At 39.8% G+C, this 5,622-nt stretch overlaps 1 long non-coding RNA gene across 1 annotated transcript; it reads right to left on the bottom strand.

The window, feature by feature from the left end:
* Positions 1-786: 786 nt before the first annotated feature.
* Positions 787-3,160, bottom strand: LOC140166615 (uncharacterized). Its single transcript, XR_011860893.1, has 2 exons — positions 3,052-3,160; positions 787-877 (listed from the first exon to the last, which is right to left on the bottom strand). It is a non-coding gene; the product is annotated as an uncharacterized lncRNA (long non-coding RNA).
* Positions 3,161-5,622: the final 2,462 nt, after the last annotated feature.

The raw sequence follows: 5,622 nt of genomic DNA, 5'->3' as shown, positions 1-5,622 counted from the left end.
AAAATATTTACAGATTTTGGTGATTTTTTGGGTCATTTCCAAAACAAAAAAAAGCCAGACTGACCGACCATACTTGAACCTGAGGCCCGTCCGATCATAGGACAGGGTTTTTTTTATCGTCTTATGGGCGATTTGGACATGTTAAAGGTTAAATCTTCTTAATTCCAAGGGAGAACCTTATACAACACTACATTAAAGCTTTAATTAAAACCAATCTTCCTGGCAATAGGGGCTCCCCGGTTCTGGCACTCAGTGTATCCATGGGTACTAATGCTCGTTTTAAATTTCACGAAATTTGGGGGTATTTTCAGATAAAGAAAAGAGATTTGTGAAACACAACAAATAGGGGTCATTTTCATACCACTTATTTGCAATATTAAAAAAAGACCCTCTTCATTAACGAATCACAATCCTATGCACGTTTCATTATTCTGTGCGGTGCACATTACATCACATCAATTTATTATATGTCGCATACAACCGTAGTCCAGTGTCGTGCAATATGTCCTACACGTTTCCGACAAAAGGGTGTTGGCCCTATATTAGAAATATTGTTTGTGTTTTATCGATGATACAGGGAGACGAAGTGCCGGATTTGGGAGGGGTTCTGGATCTGTCACTCAGTCACTGTCAATGTCATGCCTACTTCCCCCTTTCATAAAAAATCATAAATAAATTACCTATTGCACGTCTTCCTCCGCTTCTGTGCTAAGCTCATGTCTCGAACAGAGGTCATCATCAATGTATGGTTTTCAAGTATAGCCAGAATTTCTGAGCTGTCCTTGCAGCTTTACTGTCGTCATGCTGCTTGACCAAGATTGTGCCACTATCATGACTACATTGTGGATTCTTCACCAGGCGTTGATGATACTATTACCTGTATTCATGAAATTAACAGTAGATTGAATAAATACATGATGGAAGTACACTTTGCATTGTTGACATACCGTAACCGGACTAACCGGGGTATAAATGTAAAATGCACGATCTCATGGACCTCGAGTCAGTAAAGTAAATTTTGAGATTTTCTCAAAAACTCAATTTATAGGAATGTGATTAAATGCTAATTGGATTCCTTCAATCATTTCCTTTTTTTATGTATTTTTTTTGTTTTTTTGTATTGTTTGTTTGTTGTTGTTGAAAAAAAGTCAGGGTCAGGCCAAAGTTAGGGTCTTTCGGGTTACCCCAATAGGTGGCGTAACTAGGGTTGGTAGCGCCTGGGACAAGAAACGAAATTGCCCCCCCCCGAGAATATCTTGAAACAATTGCGCGTGGAGCGCACAAAATGTTGGACAAATAAGGCCTACCACTTATTAATTTTGGTCACTAGAAGTTGAATATCGGTCTTAAAGTGTTCTTTTTAACTGACTTTGTGCTGTAATGTGTGTGAGCAAACAAAAATTTTGACTTTCATCGCTTGGAGGGGCACAGAATCGATGCTGAATTGGTCAATTTAGCGGCCCCTAAGGTTAGCGCCCGGGGCACGTTTTCTAAAGGACTGAGTTCGTACATCACTGCTGGTATTATTTTTTCCAGATTGTCTTCAACAAATTAATCGCACTGCCAGCCATCCAGTGCATATTATTTTCCACAACTTCCACAAGGTCCTTTGCACTCTAGACGTTGCGCGCATAGTACGCGATGGTTAACACATAAACATGATAAAACTAAAAGGAACCCTGATTGAATAATTGTATACATCAGGTAAATTAGCTAATTCTTGGCCAAGGGAACCAAGGGAGAACAGTGTGCCAGTCAGGGTCTTAGGCAGGATTGAAGGTTTGGGTATGTAAATTCAAAAACTGGATGTGTAAATTTAAGATTTGTGTAACAAAGTATCAGGCCATGCGGGCAAAAACTGGGTATGTCATTACAAATTTGGGTGTGTAAAACACTCCCTACACGGCTGGCTGTCTAGCCCTTGGTGCCAGTGCATTGATTGGTCACCCCAGGTTAAATAATAAATAAATAAATAAACTCGAACATTATGAACGCATGCGCAGATAGCATGCATGGCCAGAAGAAAGCATGCCCGGGCATACACACGCGCCTTACATAGTCATTATATGCTACATCATACATTTAATGGACGCACACCACGCATGATCGTTATCGCATATTTCAAACTACAACGCAAACACACAACCTTTGATACAAACCAATCACACCAAGTGCGTTGCCATGGTTTGATTCACTTCCTCGTTACTAACATAGCTTAACATCATGACATGACAGCTCACGCTGACGTACATCTCACAGTGAACGCAAAAAACGTCACGCTATGTCACTGTCAGGCTGCGCATGCGACCGCTGCGTTCATTTAATTGGAATTTTACTTACCTGGCTGTATTATTGAAGACCGAATTAAAAAGTCTAGTTTGCGTCTGACGTCCTGTTAACCAGACCAAAAATGCCGTACTGCGCAGATCAGCAACCAATCACACCGCGCCGCTGCCCTGACGTCAGACGCAAACTAGTCGTTTTAATTCGGTCTTCTAAATAGTTGTAGTCAGCTGGTAGTAGTATCAATTCAATTATAAAAAAATAATAAAATTAAGTATTTCTTGGCCAAACTGGAACATGCACGTTGCGTCCATGAAGCGTGTACGCAGTCAGCAGTGTGAAGGTCCGTTCATACTACCACTGCATTTGCGATGCGTTGCTTTTATGCGATGCGGTGCGTTGCCGCGACTGCTGCCATGCAGTGCGTTGCCGCACTGCTGCCATGCCATGGTACTGCAAACTACTAACTAGTACTGGTACGGTACTGCATTGCGATATCGCAATAAAGTTAAAGTTCAATACATTTTAACTGAAATGCGACGAGTTGCGGCAAAAAGTAATCAATATATCGACATCGCAAAGCAACGCATCGCAAATGTACCGTACCATGCTATATTCGTGTGTGTTATATCGCGGAGCCACTTGCACTAGCGTTCACTGAGTCTGAGACTGAGTGTTCCAGTCCCGGGTTCCAGTTTGGCCAAGAAATACTTAATTTGATTATAGTAATTACTATGATAATAAGCATATGACCCTAAATAAACTTACCACAGTCAGTGCAGTATTTAGGTCTTTTCTTGAAAGCTGGACGTTAGAAGATTCAAATCCATGACATATAAAGGCTAGCACTAAAAAGCAGTAGCATTGGCATGCAATGGCCCATCACGATGCTGTGCATGCTGTGTGCCCGGAGCTGTGTGTACAGCAATGGCAATGCCAATGCAATGCAATTCACTGAAAGTTGATCTTACTTCAGAATCATATGAGTGCCTTGGTCTCTGGGTTTTATATAATGGATGCCTAGAATGGATAAATATCAACTCCGACTGATGGAACGTTTTAAGCTTAATCAGTGCATGAGTATGAGTGCAAAACGTCGTCTGCTGCAGCTGTCCTGACCGCCGGTCTCGATCTCTCTGCGGCTCCGTTCGTTGCGTATTTTCACAGGATTTTCACCTGAATAATCGAAGTATCGGCAAATTCACAGTCTCAACAGACTCAACCCCGGACCTAACCGATCGCTTACATGCCAACATAAACGGACCTGTAACTGAACTTTGACTCTATGAGGTTATTACAAAAGCTAAATTTTCTCGAAAACGGCCCATGGATACTGGAATATATATGGCTAAAATTTAGATTTTATGTTTTTCTTCATATGGTATTCATTTGGAGTGATTCCAGTCTGTAATAAAATGGCACAGATCAAATGAATGTCTATGTTTCTCTTTGTTTTTATATTTCTAACGAATATGCTCAAAAAATCCCTACACCACGTTAATTTGCGTATTTGAGCAATCATGTTTCCCTGAATCCGCGATAGTAGTATTCGGTTAGTCAACAGGCCATAATCCTCCTTCCCCCCCTGCTCCATACACAAACACAATTGCGCCATCTACTGTCTCCATACACATAAACTATTTTGTTTATGAGTAAAAAAAAAAAATATGTTTTTTTATTATTTTGTGAGTGGATTTCCTTTCTTTTACATTGTTTTGTGAGGCCGTCATTTTTCTGCCCTCTACAGTCTCCATACACATAAACTGTTTTGTTTTCCATTATTTTGTGAGTGGATTTCTTTTGTTTTGTATTATTTTGTGAGACTAATTATGCATTATGTCAACATGATGATATAATTGATCTCGCCAAAACGACTTACCAAAAATTGTAAGTCAACATTGCAAGATGAATTATCATGCCAAGTCGACATACCAAGTCGACATACCAAAATATGGATGTCGTATTGGCGAAATAAATTATCATGCCAAGTCAACTTAGGAAAAAAGTAATGTCCACAGGGCAGGATCATTTGTCACGTTGACTTAACAAAAAAAGGTTTGGCTACAAAACGATTCTCTTATAAATGCACATAAGCACATTTTCCACCCTGATGCACCCGAGTACACAAATATTTCCAAGCACATCGAGTATATCCTCTACGCAGTCTGTGTTTATACTACACGGATGGGTGCATAGCATCATAAGAGCTGTGAGATCTAGCGGAACATAGGCATCTGTGGTTGGTTTTTTGTCAAAACCTCAAGTGTTCCCTTCATCTAATTAGAATTTTCTTTTATATCAAACGAACATTTTTTGATTGGATGAAGAGAACACTTGATGTTTTGAGAAAACCTCTAACAGAGGCCTATAATTGTCCAGCTAGAATTTCACACAGCTCTATGATGCTATGCACTTCACCGTGTAGTGTAATGAAAGACTGTGTTGAGACAATTCACTGCTGGCTTGGACGAAATTGTGTGCTCAGGCGTAGGCCTATGGAGGTGGAAACTGTGCATAGATGGTTTATAACATATATGAGTTTTATTGAACAGTCCTGATGAATTTATTCAAGAGCTTTAATATACACATATATATTTTTAGCTTAGATTTTCGTTTCTATACCAAATTATCCATCTTTTTATGCTTTTTTGTGGTAATTTCTATTCTATAAATTGTACATTTGTGTGCAAATTGATGGCGCTTTTTTTGTTGGATTTGTTCGGATTTTACAACCCTGGATAACCCAAGAAAGCCTCTATTGAAGCTTATTTCCATTGGGGTCCATTTGAACACCGGGACGGATTGGGAACAGTCAGGGGTTAACACCCTACTCTTTTCGAAACTGCCTGCGAAATACATGTACAGGTATGGCTCTCTGCACACGGGACCGACGGCTTAACGTCTCCTCCGAAGGACGGAGTACTTTCATGTTTCATTTACCCAATTCTAAATGAACCATGGGAGAGCGGAAGTCTGAATTTAATCTACAGAAGTTGCCAATTAATTTCAGACTTTTTTTTCTAAGTCAATATCCCAGCAAATCGCCACCGCCGGGAATTGAACCCGGGACCTCATGCACTAGGGGCAAGTACCATAACCATTGCGCCACGCTCTCCCTATTATTTACATATATTTTATATTTAAATTGGCCAAATAATATGATTAAAAGTTTTTTGAAAATTTCCTTGCCATTTGTAAGTCTTATTTCTGATGTTCTAATACCATTATACAAGTGTCTACCCCTTGTAAAGATGCAAACACGATTTAGGAAAAATAGCGCCATCGTTGTTCAACTTTTCTTTAAAATGACCCGGTTTTACATGCTATCAAACAACCTCG

The sequence above is a fragment of the Amphiura filiformis genome, chromosome 1, assembly GCF_039555335.1.
Source record: "Amphiura filiformis chromosome 1, Afil_fr2py, whole genome shotgun sequence".
Taxonomy (NCBI): domain Eukaryota; kingdom Metazoa; phylum Echinodermata; class Ophiuroidea; order Amphilepidida; family Amphiuridae; genus Amphiura; species Amphiura filiformis.
The sequence above is the reverse complement of the archived record's forward strand: the minus strand, read 5'-3'. Positions and strand labels throughout refer to the sequence as shown.